Source organism: Pan troglodytes, chromosome 6 (genome assembly GCF_028858775.2).
Source record: "Pan troglodytes isolate AG18354 chromosome 6, NHGRI_mPanTro3-v2.0_pri, whole genome shotgun sequence".
NCBI lineage: Eukaryota > Metazoa > Chordata > Mammalia > Primates > Hominidae > Pan > Pan troglodytes.
The window spans coordinates 60,536,670-60,553,601 of record NC_072404.2 but is presented as its reverse complement, the minus strand read 5'-3'; the positions used below and the strand labels follow the sequence as shown (position 1 = coordinate 60,553,601).

General features: G+C 41.7%; 1 protein-coding gene across 1 annotated transcript in view; it reads right to left on the bottom strand.

Moving 5' to 3' along the window:
* Positions 1-16,932, bottom strand: part of LOC100615113 (uncharacterized) — a 46,652-nt gene that overhangs the window by 28,316 nt on the left and 1,404 nt on the right. The window lies entirely within an intron of this gene.

Here is a 16,932-nt window from a genome sequence, read left to right as displayed (position 1 = left end):
AAGCAAACTCACTGCGTTTACGGGTAAGATCAGGAACTGAGGCCTAGCTGACTTGGAGGGTTGCCACTAGAACTGATCTCAGAAACGGAGTTTATCGGGGGACCTGCCCTGATAATCACGTAGGTTCTTTTCTATTTTTCCTAAGCGTCGGCTGGCTTGAGAAATAAAGGGACAGAGTACAAAAGAGAGAAATTTTAAAGCTGGGCGTCCTGGGGAGACATCACACGTTGGTAGGATCCATGATGCCCCACAAGCCACAAAAACCAGCAAGTTTTTATTAGGGATTTTCAAAAGGGAAGGGAGTGTGTGAATAGGTGTGGGTGACAGACATCACGTACTTAACAGGGTAATAGAATATCACAGGGCAAGTGGAGGCAGGGCGAGATCACAGGACCACAGCACCCAGGCGAAATTAAAATTGCTAATGAAGTTTCGGGCACCATTGTCATTGATAACATCTTATCAGGAGACAGGGTTTTGAGATCAACCGGTCTGACCAAAATTTATTAGGTGGGAATTTCCTCTTCCTAATAAGCCTGGGAGCACTATGGGAGACTGGAGTATATTTCATCTCTGCAGCCTCGACCATAAGAGACAGGTGCACCTGGGGGGGTCTGTTTATAAGCCTATACCTCCAGGCGCGCATTCTCTTTCTCAGGGACGTTCCATGCTGAGAAAAAGAATTCAGAGATATTTCTCCCATTTGCTTTTGGAAGAAGAGAAATATGGTTCTGTTCTGCCCAGCTCACCGGCAGTCAGAGTTTAAGGTTATCTCTCTTATTCCCTGAACAATTGCTGTTATCCTGCTCTTTTTTCAAGGTGCTCAGATTTCATATTGCTCAAACACACATGCTGTACAATTTGTGCAGTTAACGCAATTATCACATGGTCCTGAAGCGAAATACATCCTCCTTGGCTGACAGGATTAAGAGATTAAAGTAAAGACAGGCATAGGCAAGCACAAGGGTATTGACTGGGGAAGTGATAAGTGTCCATGAAATCTTCACAATCCACGTTCTTCTGCCATGGCTTCAGCCAGTCCCTCCGTTTGGGGTCCCTGACTTCCTGCAACAGGAGTTAGTCACAAGATTCCAGAGAAACCACAAACGAGAGGTGGGAAGCAAATTAATGACAGAGTGAAGCCCTCTGTGTCAGGCGCTTTGCACACATTATCCCTGGTAGTCCTCAAAAGCAGCCCTAGGAGAGAGGTCTGGTTTCATCTTTTCTCTGGAAAACAAACTAAAGCTCAGGGAGCTTTGGTAACAAGCTCAAGACATTAGGAGTAGTGGTTGGGAGCAGAACCAGGCTGTAAGCCCAGGGTTGCCCTCTTCCAGCTTCCGCTTATCTCCCCACAGTGCGGGGAACCTGGGTGGGGCAGCAGGGCCATCAGGGCTGCATGGTTGGGCCTTAGCGAGGGAAGCTTGTCAGGTCCATGCATGGCCCAGCTAGGAAGTTAGCCTTTACTCATGGTCTGAGGTTCCCTGTCTCCCAGCTCTTCTGTTTGTCAGTCCCCCATCCCTGCCCCACACCACCCCCCAGCCAGTGACTGCAGTTGTCCTAAACTTTGTCCTCTGGTTCTTCAAGGCAGTGGGATGTTCTCCATGTGAGCTTTCACCATCCACGTGGCACAGACCAGGGGCTGCCCCAAGAGTACAAGTCGTGGAAATGGGAGGTTCACCGGCGCCTCCTCCTCCTGCAGGACCCCGCCCTCGGCCGGCCCCTGCCTGCCCTCTCTCCAGTCTGCACTTAGCTGCTCTGTACATGGAGGCTAGAGTCCACAGTTATCCGTAGAGTTCTAGAGTTCGTCTGATGGACACAACTTTGTAATTACCAAGAAATATTTTTTTTTTTTTTTTTAAAGACAGTCTTGCTCTGTCGCCCAGGCTGGAGCGCAGTGGCATGATCTCGGCTCACTGCAGCCTCCACCTCCCGGGTTCCAGCGATTCTCTTGCCTCAGCTTCCTGGGTAGCTGGGATTACAGGCACACGCCACCACACCTGGCTAATTTTTGTATTTTTATTAGAGAAGGGGTTTCACCACGTTGGCAAGGCTGGTCTTGAACTCCTCACCTCAAGTGATCTGCTCGCCTGGGCCTCCCAAAGTGCTGGGATTACAGGCGTGAGCCACTGTGCCTGGCCCAAGAAATACTGTCTTACACAAAACATTCTGAATCAAACGGATGGTTTCCAGAATGGATTCATTTTCTTTTCCCCTCTGCTAATAACCTGGTCCTAGGCTCCCTTAGAAGACGCAGTTGCTGCAGGGTTTCCCGCCTCCGAGCAGGTGAGGGCATTCACGCTTCTGCACTGCCCTCCAGTGGCTGACTGCCTGAAATGCGAATCAGATTCTCTGGGAAGCAAAGCGCTCTTCCCAGAGGTAAGGCGACTTCTCAGGGGCTTCCATTATGGAGTAACAAACTGCAGTAGACATGAGTCTCCCTAATAACGAAATAGATTACTGGATTGCAAACTATTTACATTTTTCACTTTTATTTGCAATAACAACAGAAAAACAAAAGCTCTTGAGATGTTTAAAGGATCCGTGACGTAGTTATTGAGTGTAGACAGTAATTAAGTATATTAGAGAAGACTCCCATAAGCACCTGGAGAAGAAAGTACTGAGGACAATCGTGTCAATGACGTGAAGAACTGCCAGGTGAAATGAGACTTTATTGAGAAAGACGCCATACACTTTTGCTTTCTCTGAGTAACACCGCCATCTTGTGTCTTTTCTCCATACTTCCGATAAAACTAGGCAAACCTTTTGCTACTTTGAGCACTTCTAAATGTTTTCTAATAGAAAACATTTTGGGAGCTTTGGGATTCCAAAGCATTTGGGAGCTTTGGAATGTTCTTTCAAAGCTCAAACAGGAGAAAATACACATAAACTCTTCTTAAAAAACTGCACGGAGGTGTAGTTTATATTCAATAAACTGCACCTTTGTATCAGTTCAAGGGGTTTTGGCGAATGTATACACCCAGTCAACCTCAACACAGCATGTAGATTTCCATCACCTCCCAAAGTACCCTTGTACCTATTTACAGGCAAGCTCACCCCAGCTCTTGTCCAGGCAACCACTGATCTGCTTTATGTCAGCAAAGATCCGTTCTGACTTTTAAGAATTTCATCTAAAAGGAATTATATAGCATGTACTCTTTTGTGTCTATGTAAATACTTGCTTTTTCCATTTAACATAACACTTTTGAGATCTATTCATTTTGTTAAATCTAACAGTATCTTATTCATTTTTCCTTCTCAGTACTATTCTCTCGTATGAATATACCCCAATTTATTGACCCAGTCTCCTGTTGATGGGCACCTGGGTTGCTTCCAGTTTTTGACTATTAAGATTGCTATGAGCAAATGTGTGTAACAAATGTGTACAAATGTTCTCATTTCTCTTGGTAAATACCTAGAAGCAAATTACTGGTAGAGTAAGTAGATATTTAACTATAAAAAAACAGCCAAAGTATTTCCTAGAATAGTTATACCATTTTCTTTTTTCTTTTTTTTTTTTTTTGAGACGGAGTCTTGCTCTGTTGCCCAGGCTGGAGTGCAGTGGCACGATCTCACCTCACTGCAACCTCCACCTCCCAGGTTCAAGCAATTCTCCTGCCTCAGCCTTCCGAGTAGCTGGGATTGCAGGTGACTGCCACCACACCTGGCTAATTTTTGTATTTTTGGTAGAGACAGGGTTTCATCATGTTGGCCAGGCTCGTCTTGAACTCCTGACCTCAAGTGATCCACCTGCCTCGGCCTCCCAAAGTGCTGGGATTACAGGTGTGAGCCACCGCGCCTGGCCAGTTACACCATTTTCTATTCCCACGGCAATCAGTGAGAGCTCTGGCTGAGCCATGTCCTTGTCAATATCTGGTATGATCATCCTTTTGAACATTGATTCTAATGGGTGTGTGGAGGTGACTCATGATGAGTTTAATTTGCATTTTCCTGCTAACTAATAATGCTGAGCATCTTTGCATGTGGCTATTGGCTATTTGTATATATTCTTTGGTTAAAGTCTGTTTAATTCATTTGCTTCTCTCACTTTATAAAATTGGGTTATTTATCTTCTAATTATTGAATCATAAGATTTCTTTATATATGATGCTCTATAAAAGTATCTTGTCACATATATATAGTTATTTTTTTTCCTAGTTTGTGACTTGCCTTTTTATATTATTAATAGTATCCTTTGGGGAGCAAACATTTTAAATTTTGATAGTCTAATTTATCATTTTTTAAAGTTACAGATTTGTGGGCCGGGCGCAGTGGCTCACGCCTATAATCCCAGCACTTTGGGAGGCTGAAGCGGGCGGATCATGAGGTCAGGAGATTGAGACCATCCTGGCTAGCACGGTGAAACCCTGTCTCTACTAAAAAAAATACAAAAAGTTAGCCGTGCGTGGTAGCGGGCGCCTGTAGTCCCAGCTCCTTGGGAGGCTGAGGCAGGAGAATGGCGTGAACCCGAGAGGTGGAGCTTGCAGTGAGCCGAGATCGCGCCACTGCACTTCAGCCTGGGTGACTGAGTGAGACTCCGTCTCAAAAAAAAAAAAAAAAAAAATAGATTTATTACCTCAAAAATGTTTGCCTACATTGAGATCACAAAAATTTTCTCCTACATTTTTCCTAGAAGTTTTATAGTTTTACTTTTTGCATTTTCATCCATGATCTTTTTCATGTTAACTTTTGTGTATCATATGTTGGAAATACTAAAGTTTTTTTTTTTTCCATACAGATATATAACTGTACCAGCATCAGCTCTGTTCCTGTTCTTAGCTCCTGTTCTTAGAGAAAATAAGTTCAGTCTTTTGCCATTAGGTATGATGTTAGCTGCACATTTTTAAAAGTGCCCTCTATAAGCTTGAGAGTTTCTTTTTATTCCTGCTTTGATGAAAGTTTTTGTAATAAATGTGGCTAAATTTTGTCAAGTGCACTTTTTCTTCTAGCCCTAAGGGAAAAAAAAACATTTTCCCCTCCTATTAATATGAGGAGTTGCCTTGGTTTTTCAAATATTAAGACAACCTGGCACTTCTAAGAAATGTTCCACCTGATTGTAATATATCGTCCTTTTTATACATAGATGGATTCTATTTGTTAATATCTTGTTAAAGATTTTTGCATCTAGATTCATGAAGAATATTGGTGTAAAGTTTTCTCTATTTGTCTGGTTTTGGTATCAGCATGATGCTGGCTTCAAAAATTGAGTTGGAAAGGGTTCTTTTTATATTCTGAGAGAGGTTATGTTTTATTACAATTATTATTGCTTTTTTAAATGTTTGATAAAATTCACCAGTGAAGACATTTGGGCCTGGGAGTTTTGCTGTAAGAAGGAAATTATGAATTCAATTTCTTTAATACATATAGAGCTATTCAGATTTTCTAGCAACAATTTTTGTTGTACAATTTTTTCATTGATTCTAAGGTATCAAATTTAATGGCATAAATTTGTTTGTACTGTTATTACCCATTTAATGTTTGTAGGACTGGTAGCACTGTCTTTTCTTTCATCCCTAATATTGGAAATTTCTATTTTTTTTCTTTTTTTCTGATCAGTTTAGCAATAGATTTATCGAGATTGATTTTTTGAAGAATCCTTTTAGTTGTATTGATTTATCTCTGTTGTCTGTTTCTAGGGGTAGTGAATTTTTCTGTAAATAACTAATACATATTTTAGGTTTGCTGGCCATATGATTTGTAAGGCAGCACTAGACAACAATAAGTAAATGAATGAGTGGGACTATTTTCAAATGCAAATATTCACAAAAACAGTGTGAAGCCATATTTTTGCCTGAAAAGTTGTGATTTGCTGACCCTTGTTTTATTAAAAGTCTATCTTTACTTTTTGCTTCTTTCTACTTACTTTGGTGTTAATATTCTCATTTTTTCTAGCTTTCTGATGAAGAAAGTATAATTCCTTGGTTTTGAAGAACATTCCCAATGGATATGGAATTTGAGGTTCATACTCCCTCCTCTCACTCCCCACCCCAACTAGTGGTTTAAAGAGGTGATTCTGCCCTTAATTGCTTCCTATGATATATCTGCTCTTGGTTTTATCTTTAGTCCTCTGTATATGTGTACTTTTTAAAATTTGGCTTTTTAAGATTATCTTTTTCTACTATGTCTTTTATTTAGGTTTTCTGAGCTTATTGGATACGTCAGTTTATAATTAGTCAAATTTGGAAAATTTTGTATTCATTGATGTCACATTGGCACCTTGAAATCAGCCAGAGTGGGAATATTTACATCATGAAAATTGGCCAATGCTATAGATTGAGGCTTTTTTCTCCATAAAGGTATTTGTTAAAATTTGCCAATATATTTCTGCCCACAGTTCACTAATGTTGGGCTCATTTTCAATCTCCTTTTCTCTCTGTGCTTCTACTATCATAGTTTCTATGGCTGTGTTCAAATTTACTGATCTTTTCTTCTGAAGTTCTCATTGGACGTTACACCTATAGTGGAAATTTTTCATTCTAGATATGTTTTTCAGCTCTAGAAGTTCTGTTTGGTTCTTGTTAAAACATTTTCTATTGATTTTTTCATTATGTTTAATTTTCTTTAAATCCTTGGGCTTATTTTTACAAAGGATTTTAAAAGTCACTCACTTAAGTCCTTCCTCTCTGCTATCTCTGCATCTGCCTCTGTTGACTGACTTTTCTCCTGGTTACAAGTCTACATTTTTCTGCTTTCTTGCATGTTTTGTAATTTTGAGTGGATGTCAAACATAATTTTTAATTTCAAGTGTGTAGCTTTAATTTTTTCCTTCCTTTTTTTGTATAAATCTTTACACTATGGCAAATTTAGCCCTGTTACTAAGATGCCACCCTCCTGAGGTTTCCACTAAATGTCCCATACAGTCAAGGAGGACTCTCCACCTGGCTGGTTAGAACTCGTAGTCTCCCAGCCCTTGTGTCCTCTGCGAATTGTTCATCTTACAGCTCCTGGTCATTGTTAGCCCAGCCTCATGGTGTTACATCTTACATAGGCACTATTGGTTTTCCTCAATAGACGCAATGGGAGGTTTTTGCAGACTTCTAGAGCTCTTTTTCCATTTGGCACCCTCCTCTATGCTAGTATGCCCTAGAAATTCCACCCATCTATCTTCCTGGTCACTAATAATTACCATTCTCTGCATATAATCTTTTCCCCTTACCTTGTGGCTTTGGTTTGAAAACTGCCTTTCAAGCAGAATTCTGAGGGGGTAGACTCACTTTACTTTTTTACCCTCCCCTTATGAATCATAGTCTTGTATTTCCTGTTTCCCAGTGTCTGAAAGAGTTGTTTCACATATTTTGTCCAGTTTTCTCATTTTTGGTATTGGGAGTGCAGGTCTTGCTCCAGTTTCTCCGCCATGGCTAGAACCTGAAGTCCTTGTACACTCCAGCCCCAACCAATTATCTTCTCTTCCTTCATCGAGGATCTCCCAACCCCTTGGACAGAGCTGTTTTCTGTTTGTCTTTGTTTTTTAACAGAGAGACAGGGCCTTGCTCTGTCACCCAGGCTAGAATCATAGTTCACTATAGCCTTCAACTCCTGGGCCCGAGAGATCCTCCCACTTCAACCTCCTCAGTAGCTAGGACACAGGAGCATGTCACCATGCCCTGCTAGGTTTTATTTTTATTTGTAGAGACAGGGTCTCACTATGTTGCCCAGGCTGGTCTCAAACTCCTGGCCTCAATTGATCCTCCTGCCTCGGCCTCCCACAGCACTGAGATAACAGGGATAACTGAGCCACTGTGCCTGGCCTCAACAGAGCTGTTGACAGCACTATCAGTCTTAGGTGGGAAGCTTTATGAACAATAAAAAGGGAGGAGATATGAAAATCCACTTAATTAATCCCAGTTATAACTGACGAAACTGGGCATTGTAGCTGGGTGGTCTTTTGTACAGTGAATAAATTATGTCCTTCGTTGATACTCAATTCTTAGACTGAACTGAACTAACCTGAGGACTAGGTATTAATTTCCCATTTCTAAAAACAGATAGAAAGTAACCATCCAGGGGCCAGTAAGGGATGGCAGAAAAGCATACAGATAAAATGGGGGAAAAAATGTCTGTCCTGGGAGTTAGGAAACTTGGTTCAAAAGCATCTATATGTATTTTCCTCACTTGCTTCCATTTCTGTCTGTAACAGTAGGCAATTGAACTCTTTACAATAAACCTGCTGGCTCCTTCATTTTTCTACTGTTTTGGTTTCTCTCCCAGCTAGCATTACCCCGTGTTTAGTGGGGTCATCTCGGTAGGCTGGAACAGCTATCCCCTTAAAGGTTAGATCACTCCCACTGCACCAACGAGCACAGGGTAGGTCTCAGAGCAATTCAGGGGAAGTGAATGGCATAGAAAAACAGGACATATCTAATAGCTTCTTGAAATAGTAGAGACATCTCTGTGTTTTCCAGTTAAAAAGGACTCCTGAGTTAAAAGGATCACAAGATGGCAGGGCATGATATTTTAATTCCCCATCTTCTTATTTTTTTTGTTTGTTTTTGTTTGAGATGGAGTCTCGCTCTGTCGCCCAGGCTGGAGTGCAGTGGCGCCATCTCAGCTCACTGCAAACTCCGCCTCCCGGGTTCACACCATTCTCCTGCCTCAGCCTCCTGAGTAGCTGGGACTACAGGCACCCGCCACCATGCCCAGCTAATTTTTTGTATTTTTTAGTAGAGACGGGGTTTCACCGTGTTAGCCAGCCCCATCTTCTTATTAAAACAGCAATGGCTGTGAAGTAAAACAGGCACCCAGAATTCACCTCCTCCAACATCTGATGTAATCAACAATAATTATTGACAGCAGCAAAAAGAGCAAGAGCAAGAACCCAATACGGAAACGTGTACAACTTCATGCGGCCATAATGAAATAAGAAAACAGAAAAAGAACACTCTGCCATGACTTGGCATAGCTCCCTATCATGGACCCTAAGCCCCCAAAACAGAGTGAAAAAAATGTTGAGAATTTCCACAAATCGTTCCTGCTTTGGAGAAATGTTGTCTGAGGGGGTTGAGCTGGAAGCTCAGGCAAAGTCAAAACACAATCCAAGAGCAGAGACCTCTCCAGCAAGATGCAGAGCACGGGCCAGAGGGACGCTAGCTGGGGCCCTGGAGGAAGAGCCTGAGACCCGGGGTTGTCCCCACTGTCACTGTGCCCTGGATAGGGCCCTGGGTCACACTTCTGAGGAGAAAACAGAATCCATATCCTTTGCAAAGGAGCGGCTGGAACGAGGCCTAGCCATCTGTCTACATTGAAGTGAACACAAGCAAAGCACAGCTTACAGGCGAGAGTTCTACCGGGCACAGGGGACTCCGGAAATGTACCAAGGGCACTGAGAGAAGCCTGGCCACACAGCAGAGAGCAAGGCGGAAGGCAGAGCCGCTTGCTCTGAATGTGCAAGAAAAGCCATGACAAGATTATATTCTCTTCAGTTTTGAGTTTTAAACTTTTATAACATACATTTTTTTAAAGGATCTACTAAATTTAAATTATACAAATATGCCACTGAAAGATAAATACATCGAGAGGTGGCGGTCGCATGCAGAAGCCAGATGAGGAGGCTGGTGAGGAGGCAGTTCGGAGACAGGAGGCCTCCATGGCCACTCTCTGCAACCAGAAAGGTCTCAGGGCATGAGTCCTGCAAAACGCTTCTCAATCAGTGAACTAACCTAAAAATAGAATGAAACAGGATGGAAGACGGTCCCACTAAAGAAAAAATTGAGAACCAAAATGACATCACAAAATAAATTTAAAATAGCAAGAAACACAGTAGTTAAAAATGGAGTTAATAAAGTGCAAAAAAAAAAATAAAAAAACTTGAGCTGACCAAGGTGAGTACAGAGGTGTAATTAAGGTAAGACAATTAAGAAAATATAAAAAGAACAAAGAAAAGCTAACAAAAGGGTAGTTGCCTTAAACAGATACTCCAACAGATCAAACAGAAAACATATTACAAGAACACAACATTTCCCTGAAGTAAGAATCGAGCAGTCTTGGGAAAAAATGATATAGAATGTCACTTTTCATTGAGATCCTGTTTGTCACTGAATCTCAGTTGCAGAGAAAGAATCCTTTAATCACATCAAGGGGACAAGGATGGGACAATCTGAGGTAGCATCAGATTTCCCTTCTGAAACACTGAGTGCTAGGATGTAATGGAGTATTTATCTTTCAACTAGATTATAAAGAAAAGAAAGTGATGCCCAAATTTATATGCACCCACATCACTAAAGTATACAGACAGGCATATTCAGGTACGCATAAACTCAGGAAAAACCGTGTCCTTAAGCTCCTTAAAGAAAACCACTTGACAATAAAATTTAACTGATTAAGAAATAAGTATTAAAATGAAGTTTCAAAACTATGATCCCTTTCCCTCACATGAGTACTCACAAAGCTCTCTTCCTAAAAGATTAGTTCTACCTTGCAGCAATAGGACAGGACATGTCCTGATTTTTATATTCCTATGAGATTACTCTGTGTGCGTCCAAAAATTATACTCGCTTGAACTGTTAATATCTCTCTTAGGAAACAGGAGGGGAAAAAAGGCAATGAAAGCGTGCCTTCTATGTGGGTTTGTGAGGGCTGCCATAACAAAATACCACAGACTGGGAAGCCTGAACAACAGCGATTTATCCTCTCACAGTTCTGGAGGCAGGAGATCTGAGATCAAGATGCCAGCAAGGTTGGTTTCTTCTGAAGCCTCTTTTTTTAATTTGTGCATCTTCTCCTGGTGTCTTCACATCACCTTCTTTCTGTACATCTGTGTCCATAAGAACACCTGTCATATTGGATTATAGCCTACACCTCTGGCCTCAGTTTAACTTTTTTTTTTTTTGAGATGGAGTCTCTCTCTGTTGCCTAGGCTGGAGTGCAGTGGCCTTATCTCAGCTCACTGCAACCTCCACCTCCTGGGTTCAAGCAATTCTCCTGCCTCAGCCTCCTGAGTACCTGGGATTACAGGCAGTGCAACCCCATGCTCATCTTATTTTTGTATTTTTAGCATAGATGGGGTTTCCCCATGTTGGCCAGGCTGGTCTTGAACTCCTGACCTCAGGTGATCCAACTGCCTTAGCCTCCCAAAGTGCTGATTACAGGTGTGAGCCACCATACCCAGCCTCTCATTTTAATTTAATAACCTCTTTAAAGACCTTATCTCCAGTGGCCAAACCCTGTCTCTACAAAAAAAAAAAAAAAAAGAAAAAACATTAGCTGGGCGTGGTGGCACATGCATGTGGTCCCAGCTACTGGGGAGGCTGAGGTGGGAGGATCGCTTGAGCCCAGGAGGTTGAGGCTGCAGTGATCTGTGTTAGCACTACTGCACTCCAGCCTGCGTGACAGGGTGAGACCCTGTCTCAAAAACAAACAAACAAACAAACAAAAACAGAAAAGACCTTATCTCCAAATACAGTCAAATTCTGAGGTCGTAAGAGTTAGGCCATCAACTTGTGAATTTTGGGGGTGGCACAGTTCAGTCCGTAACATCCTCCATATCTCAAATAATGTAAAAAAGTGACTTCATGCTGTCATAAGTCGTAATTCATCATACAGCTCCAGGGGATGTAGTGAAGAAGCCAGAACCCCTTACCTTGTTTAAATAAGTCAACGTGTTATGACAAGGTTTGTGGTCAAACTGGAGTCTGTCAATGGCTTTGTCTTGGGAAAGGCACTGGGCTTCTCAGCATCTTGACAAAAGGATTGACTGGGGACGGCTGCGGTGGCCCACGCCTGTAATCCCGGCACTTTGGGAGGCCAAGGCGGGTGGATCACCTGAGTTCGGGAGTTTGAGACTAGCCTGACCAACATCAAGAAACCCCGTCTCTACTAAAAATACAAAAATTAGCCGGGCGTGGTGGCGCATGCCTGTAATCCCAGCTACTTGGGAGGCTGAGGCAGAAGAATCGGTTGAAACCGGGAGGCAGAGGTTGCGGTGAGCCGAGATTGTGCCATTGCACTCCAGCCTGGGCAACAAGGCTCAAAAAAAAGAAAAAAAAAAAAAAAGATTGGTAGTGGAGGGAAAGAGCGCAGGAGCCTGATGGTGCTTCAGCCAGAGCATAAAGGAAGCAGTGAGATGACTCTAGTTTCTCTCCCTCTCCTAGGATCTTATATTTTATTTCTAATTTTTACTAATAGACTTTATTTTAAGGGTAGTTTTAGCTTTTCAGAAACATTGGGTAGAAAATAAAGAGGTACCACAACCTTTTACGCATCCTCCCTGCACAGTTTTCTCTATTATTAATACAGTACTAGCGAACATTTGTTACAACTGATGAACCAATATTGATACACTATTATTAACTACAGTCCATGGTTTACACTAGGGTTCACTCTGTATAGTTCTTCAGGCTTTGACAAATGCATAATGGCATGCATCCACCACTGTAACATCACGCAGACTGGTTTCACCTGCACTAAAAATTCCGTGGACTCCACCTATTCTTCCCTCTCTCTCACCCTCCCTCAGCCCCATCAAGACCTGGCAGTCACCGATCTTTTTACTGTCTCTATAGTTTTGGCTTTTCCAGAATGTCCTAGTTGGAATCATACAGTGTGTATTTTTTCAACTGGTTCTTTTACATAGCAGTATGAATCTGAGGTTCCTGCCTGTCTTTTCATGGCTTGAGAGCTCACTTCCTTTTAGCATATTCCATTGTTTGGGTTTATCACAGTTTGTTTATTCATTCATCTGCTGAAGGACATCTTGGTTGCCTCCAAGTCTTGGCAATTGTGAATAAAGCCGTGATAAACGTGAGTGTAAGTTTTTGTGCGAGCATAACTCTTCCTGTTATTTAAATACCGAGGAGCGCAATTGTTGGATAGTATGGACTACGTTTAGCTTTGTAAGAAACTGCCAATGTGCCTTCCACAGTGGCTGTACCACTGGCATTCCTACCAGCAACGGAGACTTCCTGTTGCTCCACATCCTTACCAGCACTTGATGTAGTATTTTGCACTTTAGACATTCAAATAGGTTTGCAGTAGTATCTCATTGTTGTTTTAGTTTGCAATCTCCCGGTGACAGGTAATGGTGAGTACCTTTTCATATGATTATTTGCCATCTGTGTATCTTCTTTTATGCAATGTCTGTTCAGATCTTTTGCTTATTTATTTTTTATTTCTTTTTTTTTGAGACGGAGTCTCGCTCTGTTGCCCAGGCTGGAGTGCAGTGGCAAACGATCTCGGCTCACTGCAAGCTCCGCCTCCCGGGTTCACACCATTCTCCTGCCTCAGCCTCCTGAGTAGCTGGGACTACAGGCACCTGCCACCATGCCCGGCTAATTTTTTGTATTTTTAGTAGAGACGAGGTTTCACCGTGTTAGCCAGGATGGTCTCCATCTCCTGACCTTGTGATCTGCCCTGCCTCAGCCTCCCAAAGTGCTGGGATTACAGGCATGAGCCACCGCCCCCGGCCTTTTTGCTTATTTTTTAATTGGGTTGTTTTCTCCTGAAATATACTAAGAACCTTAACATGCAGTAGCAGCACTGCACCCTGGAGAGCCTGAAACCCTGCACGACTGTGTGGAAAGAACACGACCCTGTGCCAGATCCGCGGAGACTTACTATGTGGAAAGAACACAGCCCTGCATCAGATCTGCGGAGACTGGCCTGGGCAGAAATCAGCACGTGGCCAGCCCAGAGGGTGGCTATGTGTGTCAGAGCAGTTAGACTTCTCTAATACAGGCCAATGCAGGAAAATAAGTCCATTAGGCAGATTCAGAAAGGTTTTTGTTTTTGTTTTAAGAAAATGATCATGAAGTAAAGGGAACAGTGAGTTTCAGGAGGAAGTAGTCAATTGAAACTGTTTACTGTAATTGATAATATAGAGTCACTGGCAACTAATTCTGTGATCTCTAAATCTTTCGAGTCAACTTCACCACCCTCTTCTGGTTACTGCATTTTTAACTAAATAAGATGGAATAACTTTTTTTATAGTACTTAAAACCTTGTTTTTTCAAAAAGGGTTTGAGGAGGGGAGAAAACTTTATTTGATCTCATCACATTTAACTCTTAAAATATTCCTGTCTAAAAGTCTTTATGTTTGAATCTAGGTCCAGTCTTTGATTTTTCCTGGGGAACTGTTGACACTTTCATAATTTCAACCACTGTGTCAGCTTCATTTTTAAAAAGATACAGCTCTTTCTACTTTGTCATCATACCTAAATGAAGTAATACAAAACAAAAAGACAGCTGCTATGGAGTCCTTGGTTCTCCATAGATCTTCTTAAACTTTTTCTTGCTTCAGGCAGAGATTCAAGAATATAAATGGAATATTAATTCAGCTTATCTCAAACGATATTATTAATATTTCATGTATTTTTAAATTGAGGGGCAATTTAAAATTTCTGCTATATACATTCAATTTACACTCAGTACAATTTATGTCAAAATTTTTAAAACTTGATTTGGTGATCTATATATTGACTTTTTCCCATCTTATAAACATTTTTAAACATACAGAAAAATTGAAAGAATTATTCAATGAACATCTTACACCACAACTAAGTCTACATTTAACATTTTGTTGTATTTGCATTATCACCAGTCTATTCCTCTAACCATGAACCTGCCCTTTTTAAAATCAAAATAAGTTGTAGATACCTGTACATTTCCCTCCTAAATGCATCGACAATTGTATAATTAACTAGAGCTCAATACTTGTTGAGGTTTTTTTTTTTTTTTTTTTTTTTTGAGGAAAAAGGCACAGACCTGCTGCTATGGATGGAATGTTTGTGTGCCTCCAAATTCATATGGGGAAGCCCAAATGTGATGGCATTTGGACGAGGGGCTTCTGGGAGGTAATTAGGTCAGGAGGCTGAAGCCCCATGTTGGGATTAGTGTTCTTACGACCAGGAGGAGAGCTGGTCCTTTCTTTCTCTCTTCCTCCATCTCCCGCAATGTGAGAATGCAATGAGAAAGTAGCTATCTATAAACCAGTAAAAGCCTTCACAAGAACCTGACCATTATCTCTGACTTCCAGTCTCCAGAACTGTGAGAAATAAATGTTTGTTGTGTAAGCCACCACTCTATGATACTCTGTTATAGCTGCCCACGTTGACTAACCCCTGTGAAACCCTAAGACCTGTTAAATTACAGAGCATTACTTTCACTCCCCAGTTCCCTCACCTGCCTTCTCAATCTGTAGCCCCAGGCAAACACTGTTCTGATTTTTTCCACCATTCATTATTTTTGCTTTGTCTAAAATTTCTTGCAAATGGAACTGCACACTGTGCCTTCTTTAGCGTAGGCTTGTTTCACTCACCATGTTTGTCATTCATCAATGTTGTGGCAGAGAGTTTTCTTTCCTTAGCTATGGAGTACTATTCTGTTGTGGGACTATACCTGTATGTTTATTCATTCTATTGATGGTACCCTGTTGCTTTTAGTTCTGTTATCAATAAAGTTACTACGAACATTCCTGTACAAGTCTTTCTGTGAATTTAGTTTCATATATCTTCAATAAGTACCTGGAATTGGAATTGTGGAGCCATAGGTGGTGTATATATGCTTCATATTATGATAAACTACTAAACTGTTCCCAAAAGGGTTATGCCATTTTACACTCCTAGTAACCAGGAATTAGAGTTCTAGAGTTCTGATTGTTACGTATTTTTGCACAGATTTGCTGTTATCGGCCTGTTTTTTTTTTTTTACAGACGGAGTCTTGCTCTGTTGCCCAGGCTGGAGTGCAGTCAGTCGTGTGACCTCAGCTCACTGCAACCTCCACCTCCCGGGTTCAAGCGATTGTCTTGCCTCAGCCTCCTCAGTAGCTAGGGTTACAGGCATGCGACACCATTCCAGACTAATTTTTGTATTTTTAGTGGAGACGGGGTTTCTCCACATTGGTCTGGCTGGTCTCAAACTCCCGAAATCAGGTGAGTAGACAATTATAACAATACACTGTAATGAAAGTTATTTGAATGTGGCCTCTCTCAGATTACCTTCTGGTACACATCTCTTTTTGAACCAGATTTTCTTGGATAAGGGGAACCACTGTATGTGTTACTTGATTTTCTGTGTTTTGCTGAAAATACTGTCAACTCAGACATTTGGTGGTTGGGGTGAACTTGCCAACATGTGATTTTATGTTTTTTTGGAATGAATTTTTTTTTGAAAATTATTTATTGAGCATTTACTGTGTTTAGCACTTTACTAGATGCTATATTATACCCACTTGGAGCTTATGGTCTAGTAAGGGGATTTACAGTGTAGGGAGACAGACCGAGGAATAAATAAATACATGTTAATACAAATGCTATGCAGCAAATGAAGAAGGTATTGTGAAAAAGGAAAAAAAGAGCATGAGATAGACAGGATTGCCTTAGATGGTCACTATAGGCCTCTAAGGAGATCACACATGGGCTGAAGTCCCAGGGATGAAGAACTAGTCAAACGCATCTCAGTCTGTTCAGAATTTAAAAGTGACTCTTAAAGCTAAGGCAAGGTATGTGTAGTGTGTATGGACCACCTACAGTCAGATATACGGAGGTGTGTGACCTCTAACCCTGACCCACTGAATCAATATCTGGAGGTTCTGGGGTTACAAATTTCATTTACTAAAAAACTTAACAGGAGATTTCAGTTACTGAAGAAGTTTAAGAAGCACTGAGAGTTGTAACACGTCTTAATGTTCCATCAGCTCTTCCTGAGTTATATTGTTCCTCAGATCCCGTTATGCTCCATTGCTAAAAGGAAACATGGCCGGGCGCGGTGGCTCACGTCTGTAATCCCAGCACTTTGGGAGGCCGAGGCGGGTGGATCGCGAGGTCAGGAGTTCAAGACCAGCCTGGCCAATATGGTGAAACCCCGTCTCTACTGACGGTTTCAGCCATCCGGCGGGGGGTTCCTGGAATGCATCCTTGTGGGTAAGTGGGGAGCTGTGTGTACATTATGACCACTCCCGTAACCAAACCTAGCGTTTGACAAAGGCCTCAATTACAGCGGCATTCA